The sequence below is a fragment of the Zalophus californianus genome, chromosome 1 (assembly GCF_009762305.2).
Source record: "Zalophus californianus isolate mZalCal1 chromosome 1, mZalCal1.pri.v2, whole genome shotgun sequence".
Lineage (NCBI taxonomy): Eukaryota > Metazoa > Chordata > Mammalia > Carnivora > Otariidae > Zalophus > Zalophus californianus.
In genome coordinates this window covers 41,516,085-41,532,515 of record NC_045595.1, presented here as the reverse complement: position 1 = coordinate 41,532,515, position 16,431 = coordinate 41,516,085, and the positions used below count along the sequence as shown (strand labels likewise).

The following is a 16,431-nucleotide window of genomic DNA, read 5'->3' as shown; positions in this document are numbered from 1 at the left end:
TACTCCAAACCCACCCTACAGCCTAGCCTCTCCCTTCTCTTTTATAATGCACTTTCTGAAATTGAAATGAAACATGCAAACAGAAAAAGGCACAGAAAAATTTACAATTATTTTTGACACGTATATAACTGGACTCGCATGGTATATATTTTCTCTATTTTTATTTATTTATTTTTTATTCTAAGTAGGCTCCATGCCCAGCATGGAGCTCTTTTCAGGTTTCTTTTACAAAATATTATGGTTATGAGATTTTTCTCCCCTATTGTTACACTTAGTGGTAGTTCTTTTTCCTTTCCTTTTTTTTTTTTTTAAAGATTTTTATTTATTTGACAGAGAGCACAAGCAGAGGGAGAGAGAGGGAGAAGCAGGCTCCCTGCTGAGCAAGGAGCCTGATGTGGGATGGGCCGAAGGCAGCCGCTTAACCGACTGAGCCAGCCAGGTGTCCCTTAGTGGTAGTTTTCATTGCTGTATATTTATATACCACACAAGTTTTGCTATTAAAATAATACTGTTATAAACAACCTGGAACAGCCTTTCCTACTCTCTCCTTTTCTTTTTTTTTTTTTTTAATATACCCACGAGTGGAATTTCTGGGTAGAAGTTTTGTGGATCTGGGACACCTGGGTGGGTCAGTTGTTAAGCATCTGCCTTTGGCTCACTCAGGTCCTGATCCCACGGTTCTGGGATTGAGTCCCACATGGGGTTCCTTGCTCAGCAGGGAGCCTGCTCCTCCCTATGCCTGCCACTCCCCCTGTTTGTGCTCTCTCTCTCTCCCTGACAAATACATAAAGTCTTAAAAAAAAAAAAAAAGTTTTGTGGATCTTTACCTTTAGGTTTCCAAACTGGTTGTGCCAATTTACCCTACAATATGCACTGCTCAGATGTTCCCATGGGTCCACAACCCCATCAGTATTTAGGATTACCATGTTTGTTTGTTTATTTTAATTTTAGTCGTTTTTATATGTAATGACATCTCATTAGGTTCCTTTTTTATTGAATTATAACATACATGCAATAAAATACACAGATAGTAAGCGTTCAGTTTGATGGGTTTTGACAAATCTATCACCCCAAAATTATTCTCTTGCCTTTTCTATTCAATTCCACACTCCCCCCCTAAACTATTACTGTCCTAATTTCTATCACTATCATCCTCTTCTTGGACTTAAAATAAATAAAATCCTACAGCATATAATTATTTATATATGGCTTCTTTTGTTCAAAATTGTGTTTTTTTTAAAGATTTTATTTTATTTGCTTATTTATTTATTTATTTAGAAAGAGAGCACAAGCAGGAGGAGGGGCAGAGGGAGAGGGAGAGAGAGAATCTCAAGCAGACTCCCTGCTGAGTGCAGAGCTGGATGCTGGGCTCAAACTCTTGACCCTGAGATCATGACCTTAGCCGAAATCAAGATTCAGGTGCTTAACTGACTGAACCACCCAACTGTCCCCAAAATTGTGTGTTTAATACTGTGTTTATAAGATTCATCATGACATGGCATGTATCAGTATTGTTCATTTTCTTTTTATTGTCAAGAAGTATTCCACTGTATGAGTATACCACAAGTTGTTTACTCCATTCTCCTGTTGATGAGCACCTGAGTTGTCTCAAATCAGAGAATATTTTGATGACGCTGTGAAAAACATTTTTTATAAATCTTTTGTGGACATATGTTTTTATTTATCCTGTGTAAATACTTAAAATGGAGTTCCTGGGTTGTGGGATAAAATGTATGTTTAACTTTATAAGAAACTGCAAAACAGTGATTCAAAGTATTTGTACAATTTTACAATCCCACCAGCATTTATGAAAGTTACAGTTGCTCCACAACCTTGCCAGCAATTATCGTCACTCTTAACCGTTTTCCATTCTAGTGGGTGTAAAATTGAATATAATTGTGCTTTTCTTAATTTATTTTATTGTATGACAGTTGATATATCATTGTGGTTTTCATTAATAGTTCTCTGATGATTAGTATAGAGCTTTTTTTTTTACATATTTGTGCTTATTGGTTATTCTTTCGTAAAAACGTTTATTATTTATTTAATAGATCACCATCTTTGTCCCCCTCCCTCCCTACAGTTGAGATTTCATCTTATTTCCATGCTGAGTAATAAAACAATGGCAAAACTAATCAGAATAAGATACTTGAAAAAGGGAAGCTAAAACAGTGCATTTTAACAGGCAAAATATAAATATATGCATTCTAGAATGCACAATGGTTTAGTTACTAAAAACTTCAAATGGGATCTTGAAGGGTGTAGGCAAATCCAGGGTGCGGGAGAGATGAGCTAAGATGCTGTGCAACTGTTGAAGGGCTCTTGGCGCTGCAGCCCCTGGCTACTACCTGAATCCTGACATGGGGGAAGATTTTAGCTAAGCCCATGTAGAGTGCTAAGCTGACTTAGGGGCTGTGCACAGGAACCAAAAGGCAGAAAAATACTCAACATTTCTGAGAGCATCCATCCCAGGAAGTACTTTACTTTCCAGGAGCTCTAAACTGATATAACTCCCAGGGCTCCTATGGCTGACGGTATCCTTTGTGTTCCATTTGGCACAGCAAGTGACAGTGTCTCCACCACCCATGATGGTGATGCAGCCCCTCAAAGTGGCTTTCACCACCTCATCAATGAGGGCTTTGGTTCCTTGGGCATAAGCTTCCCAATCAAATACGTCTACAGGTCCATTCTACATAAGCTACTTAGTCCAAGCAACTGCCTTATGTACTTCTTCCTCCCCTCTGGACCATAGTCCAAGCCCATCCAGCCTGCAGGGATGCCCAAGGGCACAGTGGCCTGGCAAATTTTGGCATTCTCCTCAGCAGTGACAAAATCAACAGGTACAGTAATCTTCACACCATTCTTCATTGACAATCTTGGCACTGTCTTCATCATGCAGAGAAGCGCCAATCTCCATGTTGTTGAGCACCTTAAGGAAAGTAAAAGCCACTCCACCACCAATGATCATCTCATTGACTTTGTCCAGCACATCATCAATCAGCTGGATCTTGTGTGTAACTTTAGCTCTGCCCAGGATGGCCAGGAAGGGTTGCTCTGAGCTCTCCAAGGCCTTGGCAAAGTAGTTCATCTCCTTTACCAAGAAACCTGCAGCTTTCTGTGGCAGACTGACTCCCACCATGGAGCTGTGGGCTTGGTGAGCAGTGCCCAAAGCATCACTGCCATCGACATCCTCTAACTTGGAAAGTGAAGCTTGGAAGGCTTCTATTTTGGCTGGCTCAGATTGAACCCTCTTCTCAGGAGTATCTCTTTCCTACCCTTCTTCCTCCCCACAAAAGCAAAGGTTCTTCAAGAATGAAACATCCTTGATCAGCAGAGATTTGAGTTCTACAGCAACTGGCTCCAAAGAGATCTTGTCAGGCAAGGGGACACCATCAGGCCAACCCACATGGCTTGTAAGAACAACTGACTTGGCTCCATTGTTCAAGCAGATCTGATGCTTGGGATGGCAGCCTTGATTCTCTGGTTGTTTGTTATCTGGTTGTTCTCATAGGACCACTGAAGTCCACTCTCATGATGACCTGTTTCCCTTTCATGTCCAGTTTGTCCAGAGGCAGTTTGTTAGAAAGCAACATCTTGGCAATACAGCAGTGGTGAGGCTGAGATCTTAAACAAAAGCATTATTAGTCATATCTCCTTTTGCAAAGTACCTTTTCAAAAAAAATGTGCCCCCCCCTTTTTTAAGATTTTATTTGTTTATTTGCTAGAGAGAGAGAGTGACAGTACAAGCAGGGGGAGTGGCAGGCAGAGGGAGAAGCAGGATCCCCACCGAGCAAGGAGCCCCATGTGGAACTCGATCCCAGCACCCTGGGATCATGACCTGAGCCGAAGGCAGATGCTTAACCAACTGAGCCACCCAGGCGTCCCAAAATTTGCCCTTTTTATTGGGTTGTCTTTATAAGATTGATTTGTGGAGTCCTTTCTATATTCTAGATAAAATTCCTTTGTCAAATTTACACATTTTGTAAATATTTTGTGTAGTCTGTGGCTTTCTTATTCATTTTCTTAATGATTTCTTTTGATAGACATTTTCTTTTTAATATTGATTAAGTGAAAATTATCAATTTTTATAATGACTGGTGCTTTTTATGTTTCGTTCAATAAAGCTCTGCCTACTCAAGGTGATAAAAACAATTTCCTATGTTTTCCTCTAGAAGATTTAGGGTGATAGATTTTATATTTAGGCCTTTGATACATCTTGAAGTAATTTAACTTTGGTGTATGGAATGACATAGAATTGATCCAGCACTATTTGTTTAAAAAGACTTCATTTCTTCTGAATGGATTTAATTTAGCACCTTGGCTGAAAATAAGTTGACTCTCTAGAAATTTACATCTGTATCTATATCTAAATCTAGACTCTGTATTTGGTTCTACTGACATATTTGTTATTCCTTATACCAATACTACTGTCTTAATTAATGTAGCTTTATAAAGGTTCTTAAAAGAAGGAATGTATATTTTTTCCATTTTGTTCATTGTACAAATCCCCTTGTAATTCCATTTGAATTTTAGAACAGTTCATAAATTTCCTCAAAATATCCTTCTGGGATTTTGACTGGAATTGAACTGAATCTGTAGACCTCTGGTTGCTTTTAAGATTTACTATTTAACTTTTGTTTTCAATAATTTATGACATACCACAGTGTGTGTGTGTGTGTGTGTGTGTGTGTGTGTGTGTGTATACATATACATATATATATGTATATGTATGTATATATATTTTTTGTATCTATACTGCCTGGGTTTTACAGAACTTCTTCAATTTGGCCTTGAATTCACGAATTAGTTTTTAAAAATTCTCAGTCACAATCTTCACAACTATTGCTTTTGCCTAAGTAACTCTCTTCCAATTCTAAGACTTCAATTACATATTTTTTAGATGTTGATGCTATATTCTAATTTTCTGTTATGTTCTCAGGTTCTCCATATTTCTGGAGTTCCTTGCTTCAGTTTGGACATTTTCTTTTGACCTATCTTCTAACTCACTTACTCCTTCTTCAGCTACATCTAATCTGATAATTAAACTCAACCACTCACCTTAATAAGATCTCAGCTACTGAAATCTTAACTTCAATTATTTTAAGTTCTAGAATTTCCCAATTTCAAATTTTCCTTTTCTCTGCTAAAATTTTCCATCTTGTCACTTAATCTCTGATTATATTAATTAATTTAAAAGTTATGTACTATAACTCTAATATGTGGTTATTCTCTTGAAAAATCTCAGTTGCTTGCTTTTTCTCTTGTGTGTTGGCCAATTCTTAACTTTTTTGTGCTGATTACTGTGTATTGCTTAACAACATTATGTATCAATCAATTGAAGCTTTAGCTAATGCCACCTTTTTCCAGACAGGGATTATTTCTGTTATTGCTGAGCATCACCATAATCCAGTCAGGAATTGAGGTGATTTTAAACTGGGCATCAGTTATGAGAACTGGTCTAGTTCCCATGCATGTAGAATATAATAACTTTAGATATCAACTGAAAACTGAAGTATTTATAAGAACCATTAACTCCACCTTTTTCCTAGCTACATGAAAGTGTCAGTGTTTTGCTCAGTATCTTATCCTGTCACCAATGCTTTAGCACTTATCATTATTTTTAATGGGAAAAGTAGCTCCAGACACTAAAATAATCTTTGTTGGTGTTCCTCATTTCCTGGTTCTTGGTTCTTTCGGTTCTGCATTGGTAGTTTTTTTCCATTGGTAGTTTTTTTTGTGTGTCTTAAAATAGATATTTAAAAACATATTTTCCTAGCTTATTTAGTTGTTCTCAGCAAAAAGGCTGTTCTTAAGTGTCCTAGTTAGTCATTGCTAGAAAAAGAATTTCTTTATCATCTCTCTTTAAAAGTAGACTTTTTACAAGTTACTGAACCAGGTTTAAAAATATATATTAAAATATCATTCTCTTTGATAAATTTAGAAGAGGCAAGTTTTTCTTTATTTAGATTCAGTTAATTTACATCTGGAATCTTTAGTTGGGATATGTCAATTTTTAATTGGTAATTTTGGACATTGCTTGATGATAAGGAACATGTGACTCATAAGTGTAATTTATTGAGAATAAAAGAGGATGCTATGATTAAATGATGCTTGGGTTTACCCCTGAAATGTATATGCACAAAGTATACCCAAACCAGCCTATCAAAGGCCGAAAAAACTGAACTGAAATTTAAACCACTACAGATCTTAGAGGTTGAACATAACTGGACTGATTCCCTCCTAAGACAAAACCATTCACATCCTCAAGAGGACTGTAAGAGTGAACAGAATCTATAGGACATAACATCAACAGTGACCAGCATAAAACCCAAAATTAATTGACATGGGAAGACCTTAGAAATTTGACTTCCTTCCTTCCTTCCCTTCCTCCCTCCCATCCTTCCTTCCTTCCTTCCTTCCTTCCTTCCTTCCTTCCTTCCTTCCTTCCTTCCTTCCTTCCCTCCCTCCTCTTCCTTCCTTCCTTTCAGAGAAAGAGCATTAGTGTGTGTGAGCAGGGGGGAGAGTGGGCAAGGAGGGGCAGAGAGAAAGGGAGAGAGAATCTTAAGCAGGTTCCATGCCCAGTGTGGAGCCTGATGCAGGGCTTGATCTCACAACCTTGAGATCATGTCCTGAGCCGAAATCAAGAGCTTTGACTCAGGACAACTCAGAACAACTGAGCTATCCAGGCACCCCAAAATGTGACCCATTTTTAAGAAAAAAGACAACAGATACAAAGCCCAAGATGACCAAGAATTTCAGATTATCATGACAAAGACTTAACAATAACTATTGTGGGATGCCTGGGTGGCTCAGTTGGTTAAACATCTGCTCCAGCTCGGGTCATGATCACAGGGGCCTGGGATCAAGTCCCACATCAGGCTCCCTGCTCAGGAGAGAGCCTGCTTCTCCCTCTGCCTGTCGCTCCCCCTGCTTGTGCTCAATCTCTCTCTCTCTGACAAATAAATTTTTTAAAAAAGTAACTATTGTAATTACTATTATGTGTTATAATTTCATAACAAATACATATGGAATAAATACAGAGACAGAAAATATCAGCATAGAAATAAAAATATAAAAAATAACTAAATGAAGTTTTAAAACAGAAAAGTACAATGTCCTAAATAAAAGGTTCAGTAGATGGGCTCAGTAACAGAATATATGTAACAGAAGAAGGTGTCTGCAAACTCAAAGATAGATTAATAAAAATTATTCAAACTCAAGAAAACAGAAAGAAAAAAGATTGATTCAAAAATTAAACAAGACTTAGACACAAACAAAACAACAGTAAAATATCTAAAGTAAGTGGTGTTGGATTTCCAGGAAGGAGAAGATAAAAAGATTAGGGCACAAATGGATTAAAAAAAAACAACATTTGAAAATATCCTAAATTTGATGGGAAACATAAATTATAGAATCTAGAAGCTCAGTAAATTCTAAGAAAATCATGCATAGGTACATAATAATCAAACTGCAAAATCCAAAGATATTTCAAACAAAATTAAACACATTACAGGGAGAGGGATAACAATTTGAATACTATGGATTTTACATCAAAATTTACCAAGAAGGGTCAGCATAATGACATTGGTAAAGTACTGACATGAAAAACAAAAACAGAATAAGTTCCAACCTGGATTATATATCCAACAAAAATCCTTCAAGAATAAAAGATAAATAAGAGAATCAAGGAATCAATCTCAAATCAAAGAACAATGAAGACAATTTATTATTAGCCAATCTAACCTACAAGAAAAAAATTAAGAAAGTTCTTCAGGATGAAGGAAACTGATACTGGAGGGAAAACTGAATCTTTAGGAATGAATGAAGAGTTTGGGAAAATTATAACAAAATGCATTAAAAAAAATCCAACTGACTGATTTTATGGCTAGATGCAAATATCAAAGCCTTAAATTAGATGTTTGTCCCTGATTATTGAGATAGGTCAAATGTGATGTGCCACCCAGATGCTTCCTATTAGAACAAAAATACTCATTTCTCCAGTTGCCAGGATTTGGCTACTGACGGCTCACAGGGGAGACCTGCTCAAGAAATGCCCTCATTCATGGGGAGATGCTTCATCCACTTTGTGCCTCTTTCCCAGAAGCCACCCACATTCAATGACCAGTCTATATTGGAGTGTAAAAGCCCATCTGCCTTTTATCAGTTTGGGACAACCCTGAAAGGTCATTGTACTCCCTCAACTCTCCACAAAATCAGCTGACAGCCTTCGTTCTAACCACACCACAGTACAAACTTTTCCTTCTACATGATCTTGTTTCATCACTCCCTTGTACATGTGGTTCCAAAGGGCCCTCCCCAACAAACTTCGTGCATGCAAACCCCTGTTTCCAGTCTGTTTCTTGGGTAACCCGACCTAAAAGAGCTTAACATATACAGAACCCTTATAAAGCTGAATCCTTTGAAAATACTATGAAAGAGGAGGGGGCAAAGAAAGAACAAACATCACAGTAATTTTCACTTGAAGATAATTATTTAGATTGTTTTTCTCAGTATGATTAGCTAAATAAAACACATTCACGGAACCCCGCTGAAAGGGAAACGATAGTGTTAAGACTTGCTTTCTATCTAAACTCGATCAACTCTAAGATCTTGCATGGGTTCAATCTACCACCAGTCTGCAATGCCAAAGATAAAATAAATAGAACATGATTAGAAAATGGGAAAAAATGAGAAAATGCTCTCTTAAGCCATAAAGTGTGTAGAGAAATAGATGCTGAGTTATCATAAGGAGTCACAGCTATTCACTGGCATTCAGAGCAAACAGACCAAATCTTCTTTTAGAGGCAATGACAGATTCATGCTGAAAAAAAGAAATCTCAAATTCTTTCCTTAGGTCAAGCACATTAAAAAAAAAAAATCACATAAACACTCTCAATCACTCTAAAACATTGAGGATTAAAGGTGTTTTGGTTGAGCTTTTTGCTTATCCTATTTCTACTGTTTGAAAAAATTCCAGTCATTTTTTAAAAAAGATTTTATTTATTTGGGAGAGAGCACAAAAGCAGGGGGGGGGGCAGGGGAGAGGGACAAGCAGAATCCCCACTGAGCAGGGATTCCAACACGGGACTCAATCCCAGGACCCTGAAATCATGACCTGAATCGAACGCAGACGCTTAACTGACTGAGCCACCCCGGCTCCCCATTTCCAGTCATTCTTAATAATCCCTTTCATTATGGAGCTAGGGTTCAGAGTACACTATTGTATATAGTATCTTATTTACATTTTTGTTATTACCCACACAGTATTTATTGTAGATTTATTGAAAAATACAGTGGTGCCCGGGTAGCTCAGTCGGTTAAGCATCCAACTCTTGATTTCAGCTCAGGTCATGATCTCAGAGTGGTGAGACTGAACCCCGGGTCAGGCTCCACATTGGGCATGGAATCTGCTTAAGATTCTCTCTCTCCTTCAGCCCCTCTCCATCCACCCCCATCTCTCTCTCTTAAAAACAAACAAACAACAACAACAACCACAAGAAACCAAAATAGAGAAGCAGAAATTGGATAACATTATAGGTAATCCTAAATACCAAGACAGACATTGCAGGAGTCATGCTTTATGTTGCCTTCCTAGTAGTCTTTCCTCCCAAAGAACACACTATTTTTCTTCCAGGAGCCTCCAAGCCCTCCCTCTCCAAATGCAATATAAGGGTGGATATGACTTAACCTATCCTTTACTTAAAAAAAGTAAGGTGCTTGTCTCAGCCCTAAATAATCAAATCCCAAAACAAGTGGTTCAGGGATAGTACATGCATCAAGACAGGACAATGAATGCTGGGGTACTGGAGGCAGCAATTAAGAAAGTTTTTTTTTATTTTTTTCTAGCTGGGAATGCTAACCTGGTGGGAAATATTTTTACATACGGCCATCTTGACCACCATATGTGGTGGTCCTTCCTGAAACTAAAGCTAACACAACCAAAAGCAAAATAAAGCTAAAACCTTAGAGCTCACAACACCTAAGCCTTTGAATTCATTTGTCCCTGAATCTCTTTTGAACTTTTCTGTTTATGTAAGTTAATACAGTCCCTTTTTTTCTTAAGCATACTTGAATTTTGTTTGCATTCCTTACAACTGAAAGAGCTTCAATAATATATAACTGTTCATACTGCTGATTATTTTCTCCTGGCTATATTTAAATAGATGTACACAGTTTAATAGATAATAGGAAGACAACAAAATTGGGAAATATTTCATTTTCTCTGTATAAAACTATCCAACATAGCAGGCAAGATAAATATTATTAATCATATTTTACAGACAAATCTGGGAACAAGGGACAAAGTCAAATTTTGAACTGGAACCCATGTCTTGTTAAGATTTGGTATTTATTTTTTTAGAGATTTTATTTATTTATTTGAGAGACAGAGAGAGAAGAGAGAGAGCATGAGCAGGGGGGAGGGGCAGAGGGAGAAGCAGACTCCTTGCTTAGCGGGGAAGCCCGATGCCAATGCGGGGCTCCATCCCAGGACTCTGAGATCATGACCTGAGCTGAAGGCAGCCGCTTAACTGCCTGAGCCACCCAGGCACCCCCAACATTTGGTATCTTACGTATATATTATATGTACTTTATACACACACACACACACACACACACACACACACAAACACATATATATGACACGACATTGTGTATGTTATATATACATACATATATGACATGACATTACGTATATTATATATACATTATATATATAATATATATATATGACATGACATTGTTCTTTAACTCTCTCATCATCTTAATAACTTATTTCCTGGATATTAATAAAAATTATCAGGTGAGAGTAAAATTGAAGGAAGAAATTATGAGTTTATGAATTTATAAATACCTTATCAATCCTCAAAATTAGAAATGTAGAAAATAATGATACTGAAAAGAGAACCAAGACCTGCAAGAGTGTGGATAAAGGTTTGAAAGCATCCATTCCTTCATTCCACATGTGTCTCATGCCTTCTTGGTGCAAAGGGCCTGTGTCAGAATACTGGGGACACACTGTGATCAGGCCCTAACTAGCCCCTGCCCTCATGGCAGTACAGAAAGAAACAGAACACATCCAGGTGTGCACATAAGTGATATGAAAATTCCAACTCCAACATGTACATTGTAGGGGAGATATTTTGGTGCTGAGCTCGTAACAAGACGATTTGATGTAATGAGAAGAACTAAGGAATGTCTGTGAGGGTAATGATGCTTAAACCAAGTCCTGAGGATTAGCCGGCTTAAAAGGGAGGGGAAAATGGTCTAAATTGAGGCAACAGCATATGAAAAGATTCTGGGAAGGTGGGAGGGTGTATAAAGAATACATAAGACCATGACATGCTCTGCAGGTCTCTCCTAGTTAGAACAAATGGTACTATGGCTAAAGGTATGGCTGGCTTTGTTTTTGTTGTTGTTGTTTTTTTTTAACTGAGATTTATAAGATTAGGTATTATTTGTTTAAAATGGACTTACTTCATTCTCTCCTAACACATAAGCAGACAAAGATTTTTTTCCACATAAATTAGCTTTCTATTGTTTAAAACACACACACACAAGGAGAAAGAGATTGTTGCAGAAGAATATAAATGAATTAACATTCTTTTTCTTTGCAATATGTAGCCTAACTTTCTCTTGCTTCAATTTAAGATACTTTAAGATAATACGTTTTCTGTGCTAATCTTCCCTAGAATTATACAATTTAGAAGTGGAAGAGATCTTAAAAATATTCTAAAATAATCTTCCAGTTTTAGGGATGGAAAAACTAACCCCTCTCCCCCAATGTGATTTGTACAAGGACACCCAGTGAAAACAGCACACTGATTAGTTATTTCTCAAAAAACAATTTTTGCCAAACCAAATCCCGATTTCTATATCCAACTATTATCTTGTCAATCTTTTAATCCTTTCATTGACTCTCCACTTTTCCTATATCTTTTAAGCTGTGGAGCTCAAAGTGTCTCACACAGCACCGCATGACAGCATACTGAAATAAAAGACAATAGGTTACATTCCTGCAGTTTTTCACGTTATGTCCCTAAATTATTTGTGCCTGAATGTTGGCGTGTGTTCGATATTGCTCACCTAATAATCCTATAAATTTTAATACAGATATGTAAAATGCTTTGTCATAATATGACTATAATGGATTTTGTATATTAAGAGTATAGGTTTCTCAATCTATTTTTAATAGGAAAAACAGTCCAGTTCTTTTGAGAAGAAAACATAGATGAGATAGCAACAAAGAATTGATATTTGCAGCTACAGAGTGCAAACCATCTGTTACTGAAGTAATTATTGAAATATTTCTTTGACATAAGTTAAATATTTCAAAATAAATTGCCTATTAATGAATAGATTTATTGACAGCCTCAGAATTCACATTGGTTGTAAATTTATTCAACCATTTTCTCTTGTCTTATTTTTTTTAAGATTTATTTATTTATTTTAGAGAGTGGGGGGCAGGGGCAGAGGGAGAGGGAGAGAGTCTCAAGCAGACTCCGTACTTATTGTGGAGCCAGAGGCGGGGCTTGACCCCATAACCCTAAGATCACGACCTGAGCAGAAACCAAGAGTTGGGTGCTTAACCTACTGTGCCACCCAGGCACCCCTTCTCTTGCTCTTAAATCCTTTTCAAAATTAGTTTTAAGGTTTAAACGTGCCTTGATTTTTATCTATATCTTTCTTTTCTTCTTTTTTTGATAATGGAATGGATGAAAAATTCTGAGCAATGATAAATGGAACCATCCTCCATCTATCATGAAATAATTATGTCCAGAAAAATATTGGTTCTGAATAAAGTGTCACATAAGAGATAAAGTAACATAAAAAGCAAGCAACTGCTTCTTCATTATTGTACAGTTAATATATTTATATTAATTATATCAATTAATATATTTAATGTAATATAGGCATATAATAAAAATTAAAGTGTATAGAAATAAATAATGAAAAGCGATCATCCTCCCAGTTCCACTATTTATACCATTATTTTTATTTTTATTCTTTCATAACCTTGAACAATATTTTCACAGCTCATATTCTTGTGCCATCACCCCAAGTCAATATGACGGTTCTGATGAGGTAAGCCCTTCTATTTCATCGTCTTCCACTACTTTTCACCTTCTACATTTTCTCAAGTACCTGTTTGCATATTTTTAAGGTTAAAACTAACATTACATTACATCCTATATTCATAATCTTTACCTGAGCTTTTATATAGGTTTATTAATAAAGCTGAAAACCAACAAGCTGTATCAACATTATTATGACTGTCTTAGGTTCATTTAAGGATTTGCCAGATAGAGAACTTTCTACTTTGCTTGTCCAATATTATGATCCCCAAGTAGGTCTGAGGACAATATCCCTACATAAACAGCATTACTTTTCTTATACTCCTTTACTTCAAACCATTCCATGTATCAGTTTGCTTCATATTTGCTTGGATAATGATTTTCCTACACAAAATTTGATTTTGCCTGGCCACTGTAATTGCCTTTTCTTTTTCTTCTTGACCAAAGAAACAAAACAATTACAAGCTTTGCCACAGCTCCAATTTATCATATATATATATGATATATACAAATCATATATATATCATATATATATATATTGACATATATGACAATATATCATATATATATTGACAAAAATATCATATAAGTTCTTTTCCTGGAAATTTATAAATTGCAAAGTGCTATAATCTGCTCTAATTTAAGAAGAGAGTCACCTGGTCAAACACTATTAACCTAGAATTCATCCCTCCTAGGTTCCATCCATGTGTTCTGGATCTCATGAGCTTGGTTTCCTTGGTTTTCTTCATTTTGCTAGTATATTCCAAGAAAATCCTATGATACAGAAATGATAAATGTTAAGAGTCTTGAATATTTTAAATGTTCCCAACCAACTGATATTTTCGGTGGGTATAGAATTCTAGATTCTATATAATTCTTTTTCCTCAGAATTTTATTTTTTTAATTTTTTTAAAGATTTTATTTATTTTTATTTGAGAGAGAGAGAATGAGAGATAGAGAGCACGAGAGGGAAGAGGGTCAGAGGGAGAAGCAGACTCCCTGCTGAGCAGGGAGCCCGATGTGGGACTCGGTCCCAGGATCATGACCTGAGCTGAAGGCAGTCGCTTAACCAACTGAGCCACCCAGGCGCCCTCCTCAGAATTTTAAAGGCATTGCTTCATTAACTTTTATCATTCCATGTTCTGATAGCTGTCTACTTTTCTTTACTTTGTACATATTCTATCTTGTCTTTTGGTATTTTTAACTTTATAGTTTTAGGATCTCCTTATCATTAATGGTATCGCATGTGAGGTGCTGTAGCTCTTTCCACATTCATCAATGAGCCCTTTCATTTTAAAAACATAATTCCCTTCCTCTCTGGAAAATTTTCTTGTGCAAATTCTTTGATGATTTTCTCTTCTCTAGTTTCTTAACTCTCCCTCTAGGGCCATAATTCAGATAATGCATAATATTTCTCTGTTACCTCCCAAATAAGCTATTTACACTCAAATCCTTGTCTCAAGTTCTGGTTCTGGAGGAAACCAAATCAGGACACCATGCAACACAAAAGCAGAGTTTAAATTATATATTAAAGTATATTAAAATAATAAATAAAAATTAGCCTTTTGGGCAAGTAAGAACAAAGTAATATATATATATGTTGAAGTAATGATTTCATTTCAGTTTTCACCTGAAACTGTACAGTTTCTTTCACTTTTCTGAAAATGATTATCAGAAATCAAGGGAAGAAGATGAAAACAACTACTCTTTTTAATTAAAAAAATAAAAAATCAACCCATATTTTTCGCAAACTTATTAAGAAGTTCTGCGTTCTGGTTGAAGAGAGAGGACTACAAATATAACAGAATTACCATTCTCTAATTCACCAAAAAAAAAAAAAATGAACTATCACCCTCTCAAAAAAAAAAAAAAAAGCACCAAAACCAAACCAAAACAAAAATACAAACAAGTAAAAGGGTAAAGGGGGATAACCTAACAATATGCTTGAACAACTTACAAACAAGGAAATTAAAAAACAAACAAAAAAAAACCCCAGAAAAGTCTTTAGCAGATAATATTGGTAATAGGAGATAAACCACTTGATTCCTAACACTGTTCATGCTTTATCTCCGTTAGTAATGAGTTAACAAAATGCCAAGACTACTCACTGTAATGCTTTCCAAAATCTGCAATGAAGCAACTGAGTAGCGACATCCATTTTAACTGTTCTTTTTGTACTGAGGAGTAAGGGAACCTAAAGGTGAACATAAGGAAGATAACAAAGGCTGTAAGGGTGTAACTCAATCAACTAAAGGCTCCAGGGCTACAAATCCGATGAGAAAAGATTCCATGCCCAAGGGTAGTCCCTCCATGAGAAAAATACCCAATTAGAGAGATGGAAATCTGCTTCAGGACTTCAACCAAAACTTCTACTGCGTTCTCTGACTCCCCCCATCTGTACACCCCTATCCTACGGTCCCTTCTCAATCTGCAGGCACATGGTTAAGGTGCACAATCACCAACCCTCACCTCTAGCTTGGAGGTGAAGACAAACTAGATACTAGTGGAGAGGAGTCAAGATCCACTCCCTCTAACTAAGAGCAAAAGAAGTTACAGGCAGAATGTCCTAAGCATAACCCAAAGATGAAAGAAACATGGCAATAATGCAAACATACTTCAAAGGAGAGAAAACATGAAGGAAAGAAAAAAACCAAGGGAGAGAGGGAAGGAGGGGTGGAGAAATTAAAAAGTAGGACATAATAGGAAAGCAAGTAATCAGATTCCGAAAAAAATAAAATCTCAAAGAATAGAATGAAATTCCTCATAACTGCCTCACAAAAGAGGACAAATAAGTAAGAACATGAATTTAATAAAACAGCATATAACAACAATAAAATAAATGACATTATGAGATGAAAATCATATGCAGACCCCCCCCAAAAAACACTGAAGGGCAAAATGGTGTCATCATTATAGAGCTAAACAATAAATTAAAAAATAGGAAGGAGCCAAACAGAAGTCACACTAAGAACTGAATTATTGATATAAAAGGAACACTTAAGGTAAGCACAGTGAATACAAATGAGAAAGTCAAAAGGGTTTACATTATCGTGACAGTGAATACAAATGAGAAAGTCAAAAGGGTTTACATTATCGTGACATTATCGTTTGATAGGAAACTAAAGAAACTGGCAAGGAGATGGAATTATGTAAGAATTCTTTTTTCTTTCAACAAAGAAAAACTACAAATTTAATAACCTGTCATGTTTCAGAGAAAGTCGATGCAGATACTTCACTCTTAGAAATAGCTTAGTTAGTATCCCAAAGATGAAAAAAAAAAAAATCTTTAAACACCCAGAAAGGAAAACAAACCAATCTATAATGGAGAAATACCAGGCGGGCTGGCTATGGACTCCTC

The 16,431-nt window shown here is 36.3% G+C and overlaps 1 pseudogene; it reads right to left on the bottom strand.

Annotated features, from left to right (window-relative positions):
* Positions 1-2,395: 2,395 nt before the first annotated feature.
* Positions 2,396-3,593, bottom strand: LOC113916050 (annotated as a pseudogene).
* Between the last annotated feature and the right edge of the window lie 12,838 nt (positions 3,594-16,431).